The 23,513-nt window shown below is 43.5% G+C and overlaps 1 long non-coding RNA gene across 2 annotated transcripts; it reads left to right on the forward strand.

Moving 5' to 3' along the window:
- The first annotated feature begins 452 nt into the window (after positions 1–452).
- On the forward strand, positions 453–12,473 carry LOC147028863 (uncharacterized). 2 transcript variants are annotated; one of them, XR_015057742.1, is made up of 3 exons: positions 453–517; positions 2,509–2,773; positions 11,738–12,473. It is a non-coding gene; the product is annotated as an uncharacterized LOC147028863 (long non-coding RNA). The 2 variants fall into 2 exon arrangements; XR_015057741.1 differs by having other exon boundaries at positions 11,796–12,472.
- The last annotated feature ends 11,040 nt before the right edge of the window (positions 12,474–23,513 follow it).

A 23,513-nucleotide genomic window follows, 5' to 3' on the forward strand; every position in this document is an offset into this window, starting at 1 on the left:
GGAGATATTGATAATATTGTAAGACATTAAAGGTATCTCACCTGTGATTGAATATTTCTGTGATAGTGACCAGAAACCATTTGAAAATGAAAAAAAAAATAATGGTTTCCAAGGTTACCGGCTTCACACCCACTACGATATTTTGTCACTGAATGCCTGTTTCTACCAATAATACTCCAAAAAAATTATCATTTGAGGTGAGACATCTATGGCGAAATGAATCAAACATCTTTACAATCAAAAATCAAATCATGATGTTAACTTGGTTCTTTTAAAGTTTAAACGATACGATGCATATATATTTGAGGTGTATATTTGGTCAAGTTAGTTAAGATGGCAACCCTTTTTTTTAATACAAACTATTTTCACCCTTGAGAGTTACGTCTTTAAATGAGCAGTAAAATTACCCTTAAATCAATGTGTGGATTGTATTTGTACTATGTTCGGTTTTTGAATGATTCACACATTTGAAAGGTCATGTGACTCCTCCTTCGCCGATTTTACCCATCATGCTAAGGTATTAATTGACAGTTATTTTTTTTTCACAATTGGTACTATATTTGACGACAGGTGGTTACCACCTCATCAAAAATATCAGTATCCGGGTTGAAATCCAAAAGAAAATGGGCTTTTTATGAAGCATTGTGCATGCGGATCTCCCCTTGCTGAGATGGCGGCAGGTGGCAGCTCGGGTGTTTATAATTTATGAATTGTGAGAAATTACTGTTTAAAACCCCTATTTATGTGCACCATGGTAAATAATGTGATCCTATAAAGTTTTGTGGTGATTAACCTTCGGAGCTCAAAGGAGTAGGGTCACAAACAAACAAACAACTCTCATACGAGCCTCGACAATGTATCCAAAAAAACCCAGCATTTTGATTTTATTCATATAGATTTGTTTGATGGTTTTTCTTCATCCAGTTCTCACAATTGTGACGTTCCTCATGAAATAGACATCTTCAGTTCCCCCCCAGATTTAGTGCTGTTAAGCCATCGATTTATGTCTCACGTTAAACCTTGGACAACCTCAGGCTCACGTTAAATCTTTTTAAACTTGCATCACCTCCTTCTCCAGACCGTCTTCTTCTCTTCTTGTTATGTGCCAAAAAGTAATCTGTCAATCCTTACTCGAAATCATGGACTGGTGTTTGTCACGCTACTCCTCCGACAGTGCAGGGCTGATTACATCCAGACGTGCTGCAGAGGATGAGCGTGACCCCAATTAATGTATAGAGGTGTTTTTATCTTTGCCTGTGGTCTTGGGGGAGAAATTCTCGATGTAAATGTGTATCATGTCACGCCACCTCCAGGTTTTCCCTGATATTACGAGTCTCCTCTATTTACAGTCCAGTGTTCCTGTCCCCACATTTTCCAGTATAGTGAGGTATTTTAAATTATAAGCAGTAGGAATGTTTTTGCTTTATGCAGGTCACCCGGGTATTTATTTATAAAAAAAAAAATTGCACATACACCGTCCAAATAAAGGTATGCGTCAGAAGAACGCATGTTCTTCATCCTTTCCATACATGTGATCAGCAGAAAACTTCTCAAGGATAACAATTATTTACATGTGTTGATCTTCTTGCCTACTTGATTTGGTAACCGAAAATGACATCCGTACAATATATAACATGGCTGAGAACATAAGACAGCTCATTAAAGCCTCAATTGGAACCCAAAATCCAAATGGCCTTTCCTTGGCGATCACGTGTTCTTTTCCAAGGTCATAATGACCTTCACCATGATGAACCATGACAAATAAATCCAAGTGATTAACCATTCCCTGCTGTTGCTATAACCAATTTTGCACCACACCACTACACCATTCAGCATCCAACAATGAACATATGGCTCACAAGTCAGAAAAATTCCAGGAACGAAAATATTAACTTATTTATTTAAAACTACAAAAACAAATATACAAATACTCCTGTTATGTCGAGAAAACTGGATAGCTGAATAGCATAATCAACAACCATGTATGTATATAATTGGCGATTCCCCACATACACAAATTTTGTACTCGACCCCCAATACAACATGTAAATCCCTTCATCCTTAAATTCATATATATTGTGACTGTTGTGGAACCGCACCCCAGGGGAGAGCATCCATGAACAAGTAGGATCTCTCAGAATTAGTTATTTCAGTAGTTTGTGAACTTCGATTACCTGCCCTTTGTGTAGAGGATGAGGGAACAAATGCATTGTGCGAGTTTAGCTCGGCTTTCCCCTTCAAGTAATTCTCCCACTCTTAATCTTCTTTCCATCCGTCTTTCAAATCACTCAATCCATTCACCCATAGTCTGTTCACATTACTCACCATTTCACTCCCAAACCTCTGTTCACGCTTTTCACACCCCGTACCGGTTAGAGAAACCATTTATCATTTAAGGTAAATCAATCCCTCCAAATTCCTCCCTTTCTTTCATTATGTCCACCATCGAAGGTGTGGTGCAGCCTTTGCTCTTGGTAACCACCTCATACAAGCTCTGCCTCTTTGTAGCCACGCCTAGCCCGGGAAGCTTGAAAAGACCAGACCCGAGAGCTGTTCGTGGGTGTTGGAACGCACTGAGGACCTGATGAGAGGAAAGCTGCTTGCCTGTTGGTGCCCAGAAGAATCGCCTGCCAAAGCAAGCTGCGCTGGAGCTGTGACAAGCTGTGTCATGGCCAGAACGAGTTGCACTGGGTCCCGAGGCAGACTGTATTGTGGTAAGACGGACATGGAGATGACGCACAAGAACGGGAAAGCCACAAGGTCCTTAGCATGGGTGAGTAGTTCCATTACTGACTTACACAATCTTTCTCTTGCTTTCCTTGAAGAACTGCTATTTGTCAACTTGAGATGCACAAAAGAGATCATGATTCAAAAGAGCTATCAACAACTGGCCTCTTGACTCGACAGGGCAAGGCTCTCATCCGTGCGTCACACCTTTCCTCTAAGCCGATGTTACATATACCATTCCTCTCATTTCATATCCCATACACACACACACACACACACACACACACACACACACACACACACACACACACACACACACACACACACACACACACACACACACACACACACACACACACCTCTGCTTCCATTCCTTCCCTTTCCTCTCCTCAACTTTGGGATTGGTGTAGGCCCACCTATTCATGCTGGGGTAAGTTAGAGGTAGCAACCAAGCCTCGCTCTGCTTTGTTCTTCTTCCTTCTCTCTACGTTTCCTGGAGAATGTTTTTGATGGCACACCTGCACTGTGTTGTAATATAATAAGACTGCAGAAGGGGCTCATAAGTGATTAATCACTGTTGTTTTGTGTCTTTCATTGTTATACATGCTGATTGATTCCTATGTGCTTTGTCAATATGTGCTCATTGCTTTGGTTGAGTGTGAATGCAGGGTGTTTCAAAAAGAGTGATGCAACTTTAAGATTTATTTACGAAGAAACAGAACCCTCAGGAATGTGAACTAAACATTTCTTGAAAGCTTATTGCATGGTATTTTCTATCACTGATTGCTATTGCAGTAAGTCACTGCAAGAATTAGTGAGAGCCCAAGGTCTGAAATTGGCATTTACGCAAAATCCTTGTGAATGCCGTTCTCGATGTGTGCCCCTCCACGGTTCAGACTAGCATTGATCCTGACTCCAAAGTTCTGTCCAACTTTCGTATAGGCCTCATGTGGCACTGCCTGGAGGTAGTGTGACACCTCCTGCTTCAGATCTTTCAGTGTGGCGGGGTGGTTGGCATAGACATAGCCCTTGGCAGCCCCCCAGAACCAGTAGTCCAGAGGGTTTAAGTTTGGGATATGGGGTGCCGAGTCAAGAGCGGTACCCAGGGCAATGAGGCGGTTTCTGAAGAGCTGCTACAGGAAAGTGATGGTGTCACCCACTGTATGCGGGGGTGCACCATCCTGCATAAACCAGGTCATGCTGAGGTGGTTTTGGGTACCTTTGGGGCTAGATCCTTAAGGAACTTCTGGAGCACTGCCTGGTAGCGCTGACCACAGGGCGTCAATGTTGGCTTGGCTCTTGGTTACTGATGCTGGCTTTTTCACTGTTGCCCTTGCTCTGGTTGTGCACTGTACCCCTGTGCTCAAAATATTTCACAATACGTGGAATGGCACAATTTGTGGGTCGATCATGTGTTCTGAGGTCGTATTCCCACAGAACCTCTGGCGGGTGTCTACAAATGATTTAGTCTCATACCACAGAGCCACCACTTTTGGCTTCTGCTTCACTGTCAATGACATAGTTGAGCTACGGAGCTAGAAATCCCAGGGAACAAATACCACGATAACACCACCAAATTCTGAAAAGAAAAACGGTATAGGTTAAAAAACAAAGAAATTGCAGGAAGTCAAAGTTGTATCATTCTTTTTGAAGCACCCTGTAAATGCTTGCTATGTGTTAGTAGCCATCTTTCAAACCTGCTCAATTGTCCTTTCCTTAATTGGTTCAACATAGTGTGTACAAATAGATAGATGGGACGTTCTACCCCACTAATTCACTCCAACCGATAGCCAACGTACACCCACGGTTCGCTCGGCTGCACGTTGAGGGCGCTATTCCCCAATTGGGATCATCACACGACCAGTATGGTAACACGGTAATTAAGGACCGAGAACACTGCTGGGTTTGGTGGTTTCAATTGGCGTCTGCAGTTTCCCAGCAACCTGTCAGGCCACGGACTTATCCGTGGCTGTTGGCCTCAGATTGGAGATTTGAGAGAGTCTGAGGAGCCCCCTCATAGTAACCCCTGAACCCTGGTGCTGTAACAATATTCGCTGTACAGTGTAAAATACTGAAACATGCAATACCCCAGGTAACATTTAAGATACACAGAGTGAACCTTTCCTTCTAGGCCATTATGTTCTCCCCGTTGACTTGGTTGAAGTCTCTGCATCATTCTCCTTATAAGAGCAGGGAGAATCTTGGCCTCAGTGAAGGTGAGAAACAGAGCAAATCAGAAAGTACTTCATTCAGCTAACATGACCATGCATTCTCCAGTTCTTTTGGAGGCAAGGTCATCCCAGGCAGGTGTGGTCAGATCTTAGTATGGTCTCAGTTAAATCAATGCTGCAAACATGCAACAATAACCTTCAAACAGGTACTTGTACAATCATTCAAACAGGAACATGACCAAGTCATTAAAAAAGGACCTTAGGCTGGGGAACCCAAAGTTTCAGGTCCCAAAGGAATGCTCCTGCTTGCATGCAATTCACCAAGATTGCCTCACCTCAGGAGACTGAATGCCAAGAGAAGACAGAGATTCAGTGCTACTTGGAAAAGCAGACTGGAAGTAATTGTTGTAAAACACAATGGCTGACTGCAAAAACGGACAAGGGTAAGTTTTTTTTTTGTATCATGGCTCTTATTATCCCCAGTACGTTCCCTAATCATAAACAGTCCTTTCCCTATCCCGCTCCATTGCTAAGCAGATTCAAAATAGTTTACTCCTTGAAGGTGCTGTGATGCTTTGCCTTCAGGAACAATTTCTTCCTTGAAATAACAGAGTAAGTGGACAGAACAGCAATCAAACAGACCACACAGGCTTCCATTCATTTGGTAATCAAGACTGAGGCAAAAGTCACACTTTTTCTCCATATTGTTTCAAAATGGATTATAACTAGACAAATCAAAGAACAATCTTTGTGCAAAAGAGCTCATGAGATTATGAAAGTTGAAATTTCCAACAATGAGGCAAATCCAACTGATGGAAACCATCCATCTGCAAAACCCAGAATTAGTATGGATCATTCCTTCGATGAGCCAGACCCCAACATGAAGTTCACCTGCTGTCAAACTTCTCAGGTCTATAGCCTGGGGGTAACTGGTGAAGTCTGTCTTTGGTACACATTCCCTTTCTGCACTTTCACTCATAAAGGATTGAGTTGTATTTTTTTTTCCTGACAATGCTCTGGAAAAAAATTTAATATCTTAATTCCATCTTAACTGAAGGCAAAGATCCATAAACCCTCCCTTCCACATCACAGATTGTTATCTTCACCGTGTTTATGTTTCTGCTACTAAAGTTGAGGAGTTCCCAGTTAATCTTAACACCTTCTCTGAAACTTGACATGACCACATTGGCACCGCAATCCTCAATAACTGTGCTCTGCCCTATCGACCGTTTCCTCGCACTTCTCCAGATCTTTCTCACATGGTCTTCCACCTTCATAGATTCGCAAGAAGGATTCCTCGTTTGATCAATTCAACGACAGACCAGTCAGCCTTCTCCCAATAATATGCATAGCGATGAAAATAAATCATTGTATTAGAGCTCAATAATTATTTCTTCTCCAAATTTCTAAATGGTGATAACCAGTTCAGCTTCTGCCCTGGAAATTCCACCATAGACATGTCGTTTATTTTCACCTAACAATCAATGGATGAAATAAATCTCAAATGAGACATCCTTGACATCTCTTTAGTTTTTTTTATACTGCCAGGTGGTCTGCCATACTTTCCAAGGTCACAGCTAATGCTACTCAGGTGCCTTTAATTGAATGATTAATTATTAGGTTTCTCTGTGAGCAAAAAGACACCACCGGTCAAAAGTTTTAGAACCACCGTTTTTCCAGTTTTTACTGACATTTAAGCAGTTTAATGTTGCAATGTACTCTGAAATTAAAGCGTAGAACAAATAAACAATTGCAGATAAAAAGAAATCATGGAATCGTTTTGTTGAACAAAATTTAATCTATATTTTTGACTCATCAAAGTAGCCACCTTTTGCAGACATAACAGCCAAACATACTCGTGGCATTCTTTCTACAATGGAAATCAAATATTGTCCGGAAAGTTCTTCCTAACACTGTTGCAGAAGTTCCTACAAATGTGTTGCACTTGTCAGTTGCTTTGCTTTCACCCTTCTGTCCAGTTCATGCCAAACCAGCTCGATGGGGTTCAAGTCTGGAGAATGTGCTGGCCATTCCATGATTTGACGCCTACCGTCTTGTTCTTTTCTTCTAAGGTAGTTCTGACATAGTGTGGAGGTATGCTTTGGGTTGTTATCTTGCTGTAGGATGAATCCCTGACTAACTAGGCGTAGACCAGAGGTTATTGCATGGTGCTGCAAAATGCTGTGGTTTCCCTTTTGGTTCAGGGTGCCAGTCACTCTGTGCAAATCGCCAACTTTGGATCCAGCAATAGAGCCCCAGATCATCATGCTTCCTCCTCCATGTTTGACAGTTGGTGTCACACACTGAGGAACCATCTTTTCACTGACTCGACGGAGTACAAAAACCCTGCGTGATGAACCGAAGATTTCAAATTTTGATTAATCGGTCCATAAGACTTTCTTCCAGTTTTCTGTAGCCCACTGACCGTACTTCATGGTCCCAGCAAGCCTCTTTTTCTTATTTTGCCATCTTAGCAATGGCTTTCTTACTGCCAATCAACCTGTCAAACCTGCAGCTCCAAGTCTTCTCTTCACAGTTGAAACTGAGACTTCCTTACTTCGTGTTGTTGAGACCAGTGTTGAGCTGTGCTTGAAGCTGCTGTCCTGTGAGCCGCCAATCACGCAATCTGTTGACTCTCAGAAACTTGTCTTCTGATTGTGTTGTGGCTTTGGGTCTGCCAGACCTCTTACTGTCAGAGTTTCCTCCAGTTTCCAAGTGCCTTTTGATGGTTTAGGAAACTGTACTTACTGACACCTTGGCTTCTTTGCCATTTCTCGAAAAGAAAGACCGACACTTTTAAGGGTTATAATTGTCTGTCTGTCTTCCTTTGTTCATTGTCTTTTTCTCGCCATTATGATAGCAATATTATACTCCTTCCTGCAGTGCTTCAGAGGGTGTAGCAACACAGTCTGTTTCAACACTGCTTTTATACAGACAGAGGATTTATAACTAATCAACAAAAGTAGGGACACCTGTAGGAATTGTTTGCATCAACTTTCAAGGCTTAATTTACTTCCATTGCTGCAGAACAGCTGCAGTTGCTAACCCATTACTTGTTCCCTAAAGAGGGCCTTTTTATAACAACTCTGAAATTTACATTATTTTTCAGTTTTTGGTAACCTAAACTTTTTTTAAACCTCTGGCAGTTTACCGCTTCGCTTTGTACCATTTCAGGTTATTCACTGGACTTGAACTGCTTAAATTTCAGTAAAAACTGGAAAATGGGGGTGTTCTAAAACTTTTGACTGGGTGTGCAGGTTGTTCTTGATGGCATTTTGTGTCATGATCTCACTTTTTAGGCTGATGCCCCACAAGGCAGCATGTTTTGACTGACTTAATTATTGGTTTTCATAAATGATCTCTCTGCTTCCTTGAATAATCCTTTGAACCATTTTGGTGATGACTCCACGCTGCGTAGAACAGTCGACCGCACTTCTAAGAGACAGGCTGCTGCAGTATCCATCTCCACATAATCTGGAAAAAAGTGGTTGGTCAGCTGTCTGGAAAAAGTCTTTCAATGCAGGAAAATCCCATGTTCACACTATATCCCTCAGCTTTCTATTTATTCGCTTTTGAACTTTTGATCACAGGACAATCCCAGGTCAGGATCTGCTATTCAACCTCATGCGCCTAGTTTTTTGACCAACCAATGGAAGAGCTGTAATTCACGAAAGCTCATCGGTCTCACAATACACTGCAGACTGTCTTGGGTGGGCCACATCTTCCAACAGTCTCATAAGGGCCATAAGGGTGCTCACTGCCTCAGTATAACTGGTGTTGGCTAAATGGTTAGGGTGGCAGGCTTGGGTTTCTCAGGTCCTGAGTTCAAATCCTGCTTGGCCGTTGAATTAATACCAGGTGGGGTTGACTCATCCTGTCGTCCTTCTGAGGTTGGCAAAATGAGTACTAAGTTGCTGGGATGATTGAGCCATTTGTGTATCCTGTGTTGGAGTGGTTATCTGTCCAGGATTGTACCCAATAGCCCAGGAGACTACTTTGGCAGCACTGATGCTCTGCACAGAGTATGGTCCCAATGGATGAATGCCTCAGTTTTCTCCAAAAAGCTGTAATTCCGAAAACAGTGTCAGCTTGCTTCTACGGAATTCATCATCACAGATGACATAAAATCATACCTTTTTGCTGATGACCTCATCTCAGATCATGAATTCAGTTTCAGATGAGGCCACTACCTTAGGAATGCTGCTTCCACTCTTTCAACAATGGAGGAAGGCCCTCAATGTCAGGCATGAGATCAGGGTCATCTTTCTACACATATCTTGAGCTTTTGATACAGTCTGGCATCTTGCCTTGTTCTGCAAACTTTCTTCTTATGGAATTCATGGTCAACTCCACTCTTGGATCACTGACTTCTGCTGCTCTCATAGCCAAAGGGTGGTACTCAACGGAATCCTTTCATCTCCTCTCCCTGTCAAGGCTGGAGTGCCCCAAGGCAGTGTTTGAGGGCCCCATCCTATTCCTAATTTTCATCAACAATCTCTCTGACTGTTGGGTCATGATCTGACTGACAATCCCCTTTAACTATTTGCTGATCACTCTACCCTCTGCCATGATATCCCCCATCCTTCAGCTCGACAGGCAGCGGCTTCTTCCCTCTCTTGTGACCTTGATAAAATCACAAGCTTGTGAAACACTTGGAATATATCTTTCAATCCTGCAAAATCTCAGACTTTCACTGTCTCGCTCCGAAAGGACCATATGGCAAACCATCCCATATACTTTCTTAGCAATCCTCTTGAAGAAGTTAAATCACTCACACTCTTGGTTGTCACTAACAATTATGATCTTTCTTGGGCAAAACACATTTTAAAGTTGGTCTCCTAAAAGAACCACTGAGTGGGCATCCTCCGACATGCAAAATCCTTCCTTGGCACACCTGAACTCCTATCCACCTGCAAAGCCTTCATTTGCAGTTTGATCGAGTACCGCTCTCCACTCTGGGCTGGCGCCCCTGCCTCACACCTTGCTCAGCTTGACACCGTGGAAACCAAGGCCTTCAAGATTATTAGAATCTCTGTGATGAAGCTGAGTCGATGGGCTGATCACTTTGCCATCGCAGACAGGCTGGTGATCTCCATATTCTACCACCTCCTTTCTGTTCTTGCACCCTCTGCTCTTTCCGTGCTTAGTACCCCACCCCCTCCCACAGGTTTCTGCAGTGGGCACATGGTCCACCTACATCTCCCTTCTGGTGAAACTTCCAAAATCCAGAACCACTGCTCATCTCCACTCATTTGTTCCTCTGCTTTTTAACCAACTGTGGAATCAACCTCCACATCATCTTCAATCTCATTCTTCCCTCAAGGTCAGAAAGACAGCTCCAGCCCACCATCTCAGATCATCCCCCTTCAAAAGCATGATCTTTTCGACCCCCATTATAACCACCCTCCCATCTCCCAACCCTCCTAAAAAATTTCAGTTTTTCCTTCTTCAGAGATTGCTTCTGTATTCATCTCATCCACCCCCTGTGTCTTCCCCGACGCCTTATTCTTACCCGCATCCCTTGTTTCTCTGTCTCTGTGTATTTTGTCCCTCAGCCCTGCTGTTGGCATTCTTCCTATCTCTTTCTGCTGTTTCTTTTTCTTCTGTTCCATTCTTATTCATTCTGTGTTCAAGCTCTTCCACGAGCCTCGACTTTGTATACAAAACAGTCCATTCTGAGATACTCAGCACTCATTATAGTGTATGTTGCCTTCATCATAAGTATCATCAAGTTTGGGTACACACTCTGGATTGGTGCAACTGCTTCCCTTTTTGTATTATCAACACCACAGAAGAAGAGTCTTGCCCACAAAGAAGGGCCCCCTGGTTCTAAAAGTGAGGAAGATGAAAAATGAAATAATTAAATGAGGTCCACATAACTGGTTCGTAACTTGAATTGTTGCAAGTTGATTGAAGTAGGGAACACACTGCCTCCTTGAGTGTGATGCTCCTGATTCGGACCTCTAACTTTCTGGTGGCAAACCTGTGGGAATACCAACTTCAACAGGACTCTCTAGAGGGCACTGCAGAACCAGGAATGCAACCCATAAGGAATTTTGTTTCTCGTTCCATTTTGCTCCCCTGAAAACAATCAAGTTCAAGGTTCTTCCTGTTATTGTCACATCTCAGCAGGAGACCAAGCCCAAGGTCCGCTTCTGGCCAACCACTCTCACAACTCAGGTTGGTGGACTTTGCTTCTACGGCCTCACTTATATTCTTGCTAACCTTTGCTCCTTTCCTTCTTGCCAATCATCCACTCTTGAGAAATGTCTTTGTTTCTTTGTTTTCCTTAACCCCCAGCCGCCCTGTGAACCCACTGCCCTCGATTATTTAGTGCCTCTATGAGTCTATATTTTTGTTCAAACTAGAAAATAGAATTTGACACGAATCTGGAAATGGATATGCCCCTCACCTGCATCCAATATCAGGCCACTGTTACATTTGATCTCAATTAAAGGTTACATGGAAAATCCAAGGTCAAATGGGAGAGAGAGAAAAAGAGAGAAAGAGACATCAGATGCTTCTAACTCGAGTTATGGCTGCAAAGTCATTTAGAAATGGCATATGACTGATGATCTTTTAAACCTAAAATCAAATCAGTTCATATTTTTATGACAGTCCATACTTATGCCAAGTTTGGTTAAAATCCTTTCAGTGATTTACAAGTTAATATGGTAAGAGAGATCTTTTCAGTGATTACAAGACTTACGAGAGAGACAATTCCATGCTTTAACTATTTTGACATTCATTCTGCCAAGTCAGCTTTACCACTTACTAGCATGAGCTATCAGAGGTCCAGCATGGCTGAAAGGGTGCAATCCTTTTGTTCCTCTTTACAGCTTTTGTCAGTTTGTTTCCAGGCCTTCACCATAGACCCTGTCTACATGTGTTCTCTAGTGTGGCAGAATCGGACACACTTCTCCATTGCCTCTGGCTCTTCCCACTTTTCACTGCTTTTTGAACAATTGTTCTACGCACAAGAACAGAGAACTGCTTCTTCTCCCATGGTGGAGGTTCACTTTGTTTCCTCACTCTGCAACGTGGCGAAGTTTAATGTCATCCTATCTCAACCATTTTGTACTTGGATTTGCTGATGGTGTCCGTGGAGCCTTCACGAAACAATAAATGGTTATCCAAATGTCCGAAAGGAAAGTGCTTTTGCCAAATGATTCCAGTTCTTTTACAAATGGACAATGGCACAAGACAAACTCTACAAGCAGCTTCATAATTATCAGCTTACATAATTATTGAATACTATGGCAATAATTAAAAGTTTCACTCCCTAACCCAAGATACAATCTCAGTGTTTAAGCCTGAAAAATGCCTACTTAGTTAAGCAATTTTTAATGTGTAATTTTCGATATAGTTGCATACTTTACCTATTAAATCATAAAAGCATGCTCCTCCGAGCATGGAACATTCTCTTGTTATTGCATCTCCTCTGGTCTCTATTTTTCTTTTATTCATTTTCAGCTCTCATCCCTTGTCTTGTACAGTTTGTTATAGTCATGAATGAAGTTATGTACTAGCCTGAATGCATTTGTTGCCTTGACAGTGCATTGCTTGCGTTCCATATTTTTCCTGTACTTATCCATTTCCCATTCCCTCCTCAATTTCCCCTCAATGCTATTCTCTCCCGAGATATTCCCATTCACCATTTATACTTTCCTGAAAATAACATCTTCTTCCTTTATTATTCATTCAGACCTGTGGCAGTGAACGCAAGGCAATGTTGAAGCCAGAATCAACAAATGCCAGACGAAGTGTGCATAGGGCAATCTGGGTGGACTGACGGGAGCCCCGAGGCAGTGAGTGCAACTCAGTGGAAGGCATTTTGGAGTTAGCATTGGTTAATGCTGGTTGGAACATAAAGAATGCAAGCTGAAGGGGTTGTGGGCAGTCCCGAGGCAGCAAGCCCAAATGAGCACCGGATTCAAAGAGCATCAACTAGTCAGCGCGAGTGTTGTGCCTGTCTCAGAGGATCAACAGGTCAGGTCAAGTGCAGTACCCAGCTCAAAGGTATCAACTATTCAGGAGAAATGCAGTGGAATGGAGCATCAACTTGTACATGCAAATATTACATAGGCACGATGAGCCTCTGTATTCAGTTGACTTGGCCGGGTGAATGCAGTTCCCGGCTAAAGCATCAATGGGGTGCGGGAAGACGGTTTTGGCAGGTGCGAGTGCAGTTCGGAGCAGTCAGTCGATAAGGCCAAGAGTCTGAGTGTGGGACATGAGTTGTACGTATTAGGCATGTCAAGAAAGAATTGTCGCCCTGACCCAATATCTTGCTCCCCTTTCCTTGCCTGCTCGTTCCACTCCTTCCTTTACTTGAGATAGAATCTATCAACAGAGTTGTCTGCTTTGGTCCAGTGGTTTACATTACATAGATAATCAATAAATATTCTTAAAATAACATATCTCATGGAGATTAATATCACGTTTACCCAAGCGCATTCATGTTCAACTAATAGGATGGACTGCAGTGCCCACCTGACCGAGCAAGTCTATTAAACAAGAGCGAGAATTACTTTGCAATTACATGTCCCCAATCGATGTGATATTTTCAATAATAAGCCGATGCTAGCCAATAAGTCGACGTGGACTTGGGTGAGGGAAAGCTCATGAGGTCACACCACCAAAAGATGCAGATCACATGCAACACAATAGATCACACAGTGATACCTTGCATATCGACTACAGATCTATCAGTCTGTGAGTGTCAATCCTTGCGAGTGGAATGGAAGTGAAAGTGAAACAATGCGTTTTTAAAATTTATCCGACTTTCTTTCCATCCAATACGGGTTTTGACCTCACTAAGCGGGTCTGCGGCTTTTCAGAAACAAAACGGGTCAAACCCGTAAAATCCGGGTCACTTGCCACGCCAGTTTTGGTAGTCACCCCCCGATGTGTACCATACAGTCGGACCACAAGCGATATGTCGTTCTGTGAGGAAACAGAGCAGCTTTATTCACTCCACACGAGACAAATACAACACACAGCCATAACAGAGGCCCAGGCAGAATGTATGTGGGAGGCGTGGATAGAACACGTCACTTCCATTATAACCAGCATATATTATAGGTGGTGGAAGTGGTGGAGGTGCAATTTCTCCCATTGTCAATTATAACCAGGAAATGGTGGAGATGCAGCAGGGGCAGGCAGTGGTGCAGCTGCAGAGGGTGTAGACCGTGGTGGAAGTGCAGCGGGGGCAGGCAGCATTGACGGTGCAGTGGGTGCAAGCAGTGGTGGGGGTGCAGCGGGTTCAGGCAGTGGTGGAGGTGCAGTGGTGATGGTGCTGCGGGCACAGGCAGTGGTGGATGTGCAGCAGGTGCAGACAGTGGTGGAGGTGTAGCGGGTGTCCGGAGTGGTGTAGGTGCACCAATAGAAATTGGTAGAAATGAGGTATGGGAGACATAACAGTTTTTATGGGTGATGAGACAATTACATGTGTTGATTCTTCATTCTGCAGGAAGGATCGTAGACATACAATTCTGTGGAGTTTTGAAGGAGCGGGAGTTAGGGACATTGAAGGAAGGGTAAACGATATTGTATTGGGTCATGGTAGGAAGAAGTTGGTTGTGGTACACCGAGGTGTGTAAGATGAAGGGAAAGTTTATATGTGAGGTTTTGAAAAATAGATACAGGATATTGGGTAAGTTGGTGAAAGCAAAGGCTTGTGAGATTATGTTTTCTGGCATTCTCTAAAGATTAGGAAACAATATAGAAATTATGAAAAGTTAAACATATTCCACACCAATGCCAGAAGTTTAAATTATAAGATGGAAGAACTTGAAGCCAAAGTGGATAGTGAGGAGTACGATATAGTTGCAGTGGGTGAGACATGTTTAAGGAGGAGAGTAACTGGAGGACAGGATTAGAAGGCTTCAAGTTGTATCGGTGTGATAGGAAGAAGAAAAGAAGAAAAAAGAAGAAAAAGCGGTTGCGGAGAAAAACATGAAAGTTCTGTGCAGCCAAACAAACAGACAAACAAATGGACCCTCTTCTCCAGCGAGGGTAATAACTCGGTGAGCCAAAAGAGAGTATGAGAAGGACATGGCTAAGAATGTTAAACATAATAACAAGGCTTTCTTTAAGTATATCAGGGAAAAAGAACAGGTTAAGACCAGTGTGGGCCCATTGAGGAATTGCACCAGGAGAGTGGTTAATGAGGAAAGTGAGATGGCAGGCTTATTAAACAGGTATTTTGCTTCAACTTTTACACAAGAACAATCTGGAGAATTCCCAATAGCTGAAAGTATTTATCAAGGAGGTTTGGAAGGGGTTTTACAGAAGATCCAGGTTGGAGTGGAGGAAGTAAAGGAACAGCTAGGTAATCTAAGAGTAGATAAGGCTGCTGGACCAGATAATATGCACCTGAGAGTATTGAGGGAAGTGACTGAGCAGGTAAGCGAGATGTTAACGAATATTTTCAATAGCTCACTGGAGTCAGGATGATACCGGAGGATTGGAGAGTAGCAAATGTAACACCACTATTTAAGAAAGGATCCAGAGAAGAATTAGGAAACTATAGACCTGTTAGTTTGACTTCAGTTGTGGGGAAGGTGTTGGAGACATTGATTGAGGACCAGGTGAGGGACGATTTAAATAAGTACAAGCGAATTAAAGGTAGTCAGCATGGGTTTACCAAAGGTATTTCCTGTTTCACAAACCTTTTAGTGTTCCATGAAGCAGTGTCTGATTGGGTGGAGTGAATGGCAATGGACATCGTGAAATCTACACTTTAAGAAGGCATTTGATAAGGCACCACATCGGAGGTTGTTCGCCAAACTGAGGGCTTGTGAAGTGGCTAGTCAGGTAGCTCATTGGATTGCAAACTGGCTTAGTGGTGGGAAGCAAAGAGTGGCTGTGAGTGGGAGGACGTCTTGCTGGGAGGTTGAAAGTAGTGGGATACCTCACGGATCAGTACTCAGACCATTGCTATTCATCATTTGCATCAATGACTTGGATAGTGGGGTGAAGATTAGGCTTTCCAAATTTGCAGATGACACAAAGCTTGGATGTAAGGTGGATATCAGAGGGGGTGGTGATCAGACACAGGAAAGTATTCATACTTGCATAGATTGGGTAAAATATTGGCAGATGTAATTTAATCTGAGCAAGTGTAAGGTTTTGAGGATGGGAAAGAATAATGAAAATAGAGATTCCAGGATGTAAGGGGTAATTTTGGAGTGTGTCAAACAGGAGAAAGATCTGGGGGTGGGAATACAAGGAAACAACAAAGAAATCCAACACAGATGGAGGCCATTCAGCCCATCATGCCTGTACGAACACCACACCAACCCAAGATCCAAGAAAAAAATGCCAAAAAAATATTTTTAATTAATGAAAGACATTTTTTTGGTTTTTTTGTTTGTTTTTGTAGTTTTTTTGTATTGTTTTTTGTTGTTGTTGTTGTTGTTGTAATTTTATTTTTATTTTCTTCCCCTCGAGAGGGGGCATGTGCTTGGTTAAAAACACACATCAACCACACAAACCCCCTGAACAAGACCCCCACCGACAGCTAACAGCATCGGGTTATCGGCGACTAAACCGTCTCCCCCACCAGGTTTTTTTGGTGAGGAGGGTGTTTGGATATGGACACCCAGCAGGATTAAAAATAAAACCTGTCAAAGGGCGAGGAGCTCCTTGTGAGCTAACGGCCATCCATATCTAGTGCCCAACTGTGTCTGTGGACGTCCTCCTGCAGTTGGGGTACTTCTTATGAGGAGGTTGGTGGCAGGATTTGCACTCTGGCCACCGTAAAACCCTTCATTCCGCAAAACACAAAAACACAAAGAAATCTGAAAACCCACTCCGTGGGAGTACCTCCTGTGCAGCTTCCCTTCACAGGGCAGCTCACCGGATGATGGGATTGGGGCAAGCCTTCAAGACCCCCAATCTTTGATGACAGGAGGGAAACCACGGGGTAACATTCCCAGGTCAGATTGCGGGAGAGTGTGTCGGAGTGGTGCTGAGGTGTCGTCCACCAGACGGCGGTCTCCTTGGTTTAACCTGAGGCGGTCCCTTTGGGTGGGTGCCTGGAATGTCCTATCCGGAAGAGAGGATGATCATCTGTCTCTGGCATCATCTGAGCTCAAGCGTTTGGACATCGGTATTGCAGCACTCTCTGAGGTTCGGAGACCAGATTGTGGTCAGATCATGGTAGGTGATTACACCTACTATTGGTCTGGTCGCTCTGAAGGTTACCATACCCAAGGAGTTGCTCTAGCTGTGTCCAATAAGGTGACTCCAATGATAATTGAGGTAACACCGGTCAACAAACGTATTATGAGACTAAGGATTCATCACTCCTTGGGTGTCATTTCCCTGGTCTCAGTTTATGCTCCGACTGAGGCGAGTGATCTCACCGTGAAGAATGCATTCTATGCCACGCTTGAGTCTGTGGTTGATTAGTGCCCCACACAAGATGCACTTATCGCCTTAGGGGATTTCAATGCATCGACTGGAACTGATAGGGATGGTTATGAGATGTGTGTTGGTCCCCTTGGGTCAGGAACTGTGAACCTGAATCGCATCAAGTTCCTTGACTTCGCAAGAAGTCATGGACTTAGGGTGGCCGGTTAATGGTTTCAGCACCGATAAGCTTATCGCTGGACTTGGTATTCCAACGCTGGTGGTGTGGCAAAGGAGATTGACCATGTCCTCGTTGATGGTCGCTGGAGGATGATCCAGAACTGCAGGGTCTACCGGAGTGCTCAGTTCCTCAATACTGACCACCAGCTTGTTGTAGCAACTCTTACGTTGCAACTTAAATCCAGGAGAATGGTAACATCCCAGCCGAGGCTGGATGTTGGCAAGCTCAAGGATGAGAGGGTAGCTGAGGAGTTTGCGAACAAGCTGAGAGGAACTTTGGGGAGTCTGGGTGCTTTGGGAGGTCCTGAAAGGTTGTGGCGTGCCTTCAAGACCACCATCATTGATGTTGCCGGTGGATGTCTTGGAACTCACCGTAGGGCAAAGAAGAATTTTGTCTCTCAAAGGACACTGGATACCATTGACCAGAGTCGCAGGGTCAGGCTGAATGGCAGAGCTGAGCTGTTCAGGGAGCTGAGGCGTAAAACTGTACATGCGCTAAGGGTGGACAAGGAGGCCTATGTGCAAGGAATCTGTGAGGAGGTAGAGCATCAACTGTGGTCAAGTAATTCTCATCCTGCTTATTGCGGAAATTCGTGCATTGCGTTCATCCATGCCCATCCCTCGGTGTACTGCAGTTCGAGTAGAGGGTGGTCGGCTCTTGGCAGAGGAGTCCGAATTGAAGGCCCGCTGGGCCGGTTACTTTGAACGGTTGTACCAGGCTGATCCACCAGCTGTCGAGTTGGATATCAGGGGTGTTACAATAACTGTTGCTGACGCTGCAATCAACTGTGGTCCACCTTCGCTTGTAGAAACACAGGCTGCGGTGATCCGGTTGCAATGTGGTAAAGCTCCAGGGATCTGTGGCATCCATGCTGAACTTCTCAAAGCTGGTGGAAATGCTGCACTCATGTCGTTGCATGCAGTTCTGTGCTCTGCCTGGATCACAGGCATCATCCCAACTGACTGTAAGAGGGGCCTTGTTGTCTCTCTCTCTGGAAAGGGAAGGGTGATCGCCAAGACTGCAACAAGAACCGAGGGGTGATGCTGCTCACAGTGCCGGGCAAGGTCGTTGCTCGGATAATTATTGATAGGGTTCGCCACTATCTGCTTGAGCACCAGCATCAAGTGCAGTCAGGCTTTACACCAAAGACGTCAATGATTGACCATATCCTTGCTCTTCGGGTCCTCACCGAATGCAGACGAGTTTCGGCAGGGGCTGCTTGCAGATTATGTTGATCTCTTTAAAGCGTTCGATTCAGTGAATCGGGATGCCCTCTGGAGGATTCTTGGTCTTCGTGGGGTGCCACCAAAACTGATCGATCTGATGTCTGAACTGTACTCTGGTACTGAGAGTGCTGTGAGATGTGGTGGTACCATCTCTGACTTATTTCCAGTTGTTACTGGAGTTCGTCAGGGGTGTGTACTGCCCCCCACACTTTTCAGCACTTGTATGGACTGGATTCTAGGGATGATGTCGGAGAGATCAGGCTGCGGTGCATCGTTTGGGTAGGTCAAGTTCTCTGACCTTGATGTCGTAGATGATGCAGTCATCTTTGCGGAGACTTGAGATATCCTTTTGGGGGCCCTCGAGGTGCTGAATGAGGAGTCGGAGCCGCTGGGATTATGGGTTTCCTGGGTCAAAACTAAGATCCAGGCTTTCAATGACATCTTAGATGCTGCTGTCCTGTCTGTGCCTGTTTGTGGTAAGGATGTTGACGTCGTAGAGAGATTCACTTACGTTGGCAGTGATATTCATGTCTCTGCTGGCTTTGAGTCAGAGGTCAATAGATGTCTGGGTCAGGCCTGGGGAGTCATGGATTCACTGGATAATGGGGTGTGGTGCTGCCGGTACCTGTGTGGGAGGATGAAAGTCCAAGTCTTCAGGTCCTTGGTGCTTCCAGTCTTGCTCTATGGATTTGAGACTTGGACTCTGACCAATGATCTGAGACGGAGACTTAATTCCTTTGGTACCACCTCTCTTCGGAGCATCCTTGGCTATCGCTGGTCGGACTTTGTGTCCAACGAGCGGTTGCTGAGAGAGACTCAAATGAGATTTGTTTCCTACATCGTCTGTGAGTGTCATCTGCGGCTGTATCGACATGTGGCTCATTTTCCGGATGCTGATCCTGTTCATCAGAATCTCTCAGCGAGGGAATCTCGTGAGTGGAGTAGGCCAATGGGCTGACATGTGCCTCATGGTTGCAGCAGGTTGATCGGCATCTCAAGGAGATAGGGATGGGCCAGGCATCTGCGAGGGGGGTGGCCAGAAGGAGGCCCATGGAATACCGGCGGAAAGTGGACGCGGTGACGCGCTGCTCTGGCGCATGCTCCCACACCTGAACTGACCTGACCAACAGCACTCTGTACAGAATCACCCATCAATACTCTACCTACAAACTACCTAAAAGTCTTATCAACATCCCCATACCCCTCTATCTCCATAACTTCCAGGTACCTATCTAATTCTAATTTAAACTTCTCTACTTTTTTTGCTGCCACTACCTTTCCAGGGAGACCATTCCAAGCATTCACTACTCTCTGAGTGAAAGTGCCCTGCCTTACTGCCTTCTTAACTCTCCTCTTCTTTACTCTCAGCCTCTGGCCCCTGGTTCTGTCACTGCCTACTCTGTTGACTAACTCATCTGCACTTATTTTATCTGTACCTTTCATTATCTTAAACATCTCCATCATATCCCCTCGTAAGCGCCTCCTTTCTAGTGAATAAAGCCCTGTCTCCTTCAATCGCTCCTCATAGCTGAGACTAGCCTGGCCCGGAATCAATCTAGTAGCCCTCCGCTGAACCCTATCTATGGCATCTATGTCCTTCCGGAACTGTGGTGACCAAAACTGCACACAATATTCTGGATGTGCCCTCACTAAGTTCCTGCGCAATGCTGACACCACCTCTTTTGATTTATAATTGATCCCCCTCCTTGTACAACCTAAAACCCTATTTGCTTTACCTATAGCTGCCTGGTACTATGCTGCCTGCTTACCTCCCATATCTATTACCACCCCCAGATCCTTCTCCTGTGTTTCATGCTCCAAAATTACCCCTTGTGTTGGGAAGCAACGGGTGATTTTGGAGTGTCACACAGGAGAAGGATCTGGGGGTGGTAATACAAGGAAACAACAAGGAAATCCAACACAGCTGGAGGCCATTTAGCCCATCATGCCTGCGTGAACACCACACCAACCTAAGATCCAAGAAAGAAAATGTAAAAGAAAATGTTTGAAATTAATGAAAGAAAAAAAGATTTTTGTATTTTTTGTGTTTTTGTATTTTTTTGTATTTGTTGTTGTTGTTGGTGGTGTAGTTTTTTATTTTTATTTTTTATTTTGTTGGGATAGATATGGGAGGTAAGCAGGCAGTACAATGCCCGGCAGCTATAAGTGAAGCAAATTGGGTTTTAGGTTGTATTCGGAGGGGGATCATATATAAATCAAAAGAGGTGGTGGTAACATTGTATTGGAATTTAGTGAGGGCCACATCTAGAATATTGTGTGCAGTTTTGGTTACCACAATTCAGGAAGGCCATCGATCCCATAGAGAGGGGTCAGCGCAGGGCTACTAGATTGATTCTGGGCCGAGCTGCACTTAGCTATCAGGAGCGGCTGAAGGAGACAGGGCTTTATTCAATAGAAAGGAGGCGGTTACGAGGAGATATGATTGAGATGTTTAAGATAATTAAAGGTACAGATCAAATAAGTACAGATGAATTATTCAACAGAGTAGACAGTGACAGACCCAGGGGCCATAGCCTGAGAGTAAAGAAGAGGAGAATTAAGACGGCAGTAAGGCAGGGGACTTTCACTCAGAGAGTAGTTGATGCATGGAATGGCATCCCTGGAAAGGTAGTGGCAGCTGAAACAGTAGATAAGTTTAAATTGGAATAAGATAAGTACCTGGAAGTTATGGTGATAGAGGGGTATGGGGATGTTTGCAGGACATTTAGGTAGCTTGGGCATTGATTGGTAATTATGTGTATGTGTGGTATGTACCGAGTGATGTTGGTGGGGGCCGGGTTAAGGGGTGTTGTGTGTTTTTAGATAATCGTGGAGGATCTCTTAAGTCTTACTCACGTTGTTGTTCTTGTGGACTTTTTTGTTTCACAGCCTACAGTTTTCATCGGAACTTCCTGAAACTTGGCGTATATATGTAAAAATACCCTCCGCAGACAGGAACCATCTCCGATTTTGAAAATTCCTCCTAGAAAAATAATTTATGACGTCAAAATATCTCCGCTAATGGAAATCGCCGAAAAAATTATCTCCGAAAGTCGGCAAGCTTTTTGAATTCTGTTTGCGGGAATCGAACAGGGCATTAGCAGAGATGAATTACCACACATATGATACATCACTATGACATCATATCAATTTTTACGACGTCATTCCTATTTTTTGACATTTTTTGTTTGTTTGTTTCACAGCCTACAGTTTTCATCAAAACTTCCTGAAACTTGGCATATATATATATATATATATATATATATATATATATATATATATATATATATATATATATATATATATATATATATATGTAAAAATACCCTGTCATCATTAAGAGGGCGAGGATCTTAGCTCATTCGAGCTTGTTTAACAAAGCCCATGCCCCCTTCCCTGAGAAGAAAAAAAATATATAAAAATTCACAAACTGAAAATAAATAAATAAAATTTTAAAAAACCAACAACAAAAAAATAATAATGTTGCATTTTCTTTTTTGGATGTTGTGTTGATAAATCAGTGTGGTGTTGATGTCACGCAGGCATGATGGGCTGAATGGCGTCCACCTGTGTCTGATTTCCTTGTATTATATATTAAAACTGGCACCATGTATGCAGCAAACCTATATGTTCCCTCCAGTGAAACTGCTGTGGGACAAAAAACACCTGTGCACTGTTAATGCAGCATTTTATACTTCTTGGCATCAAGAATTTGGACCGTCATTGAGGTCAGACATATTTATTTTGTACTTTTGTTTTTGATTTTCTGAACCGAGTTGGTTCCTTTGTTTATTTTATTTTCGTCTTTTGGTTGTTTAATTAGACCTTTTGTGTTGAGGCCTAGTTGCGCGGCGTGGATGCGCCCGTGTTAGGGCTTGTTTGCCACGCCCGTCCTGTGGCTTATCGATGAAATATCGTTTTGAATTCCCTTTTTGTTTTTTTGCTTAATGACCCTTTACCTTGCTAAATAGCATAAGATTGTGAACGAGCTGAGTATTGTTTGCTTCAAACAAGTTTCTTTAAAAACCACGTTTTTCAACTTTTGGTTTACTTTCTTAAAAACGTGTTTTTATTCAACGTTTGTTTTCCTTCAGGTTAAGTACACTTTCCTTTATTACATTAGCAAAACTTCGTGAACACTTTTGTTTGTAAAAGATATATTTAGGAACTGTAAACATGCCTATGAATCGTGAATGGGCTGGAGTTGCTGCGAGCAGCTCTGGCCAAGCCAGTGTGAGCAACTCTGCACATCCATTTAAGGTGTTGACCAGGAAGCATGGAGTGAGATGTGAGATGGGACAAGCTATCCAAATGGAAGTATATGTAAAGGCAATGGTTAATGTTGTTGGCCCATCAACAATAGTTGCAGCCTCGAAAATGTATGGAAGAGCCATGTTCTTCCTTAAAACTGAAGCTGAAGCAAATAAGGTGATACAGAAAGGGATTGTTGTGGGAGGATTCTTCGTACAAGTTGAACCACTCTCAAGTCTGTCCTGTCTGTATATTATATTATATCTAATATAACCCCTTATTTGCCCGGCAATGTAGTTCTTCCTTTCCTAGAACAATTGGAAGTGTTAAGATCACTCATCAGGCCTGTGTCTTTCAGTTGTCACGAGCCCTCCCTACATGTCTTGTCCTTTAAAAAGCAAGTCTCCATTGAATTGAAAAATGCTGCTGAATGTGAGAGGTCCTTTGTCATTACCTTTGATGGAAGGAACTACAGGGTGTTTTATATGACAAATGAGCCTCGTTGTTATATATGCAAAGCAAAGGATCACATGAGAACAG

The sequence above is a fragment of the Eptatretus burgeri genome, chromosome 4 (genome assembly GCF_056783735.1).
Source record: "Eptatretus burgeri isolate ZD-2024b chromosome 4, Ebu_testis_v1, whole genome shotgun sequence".
NCBI classification, from domain to species: domain Eukaryota; kingdom Metazoa; phylum Chordata; class Myxini; order Myxiniformes; family Myxinidae; genus Eptatretus; species Eptatretus burgeri.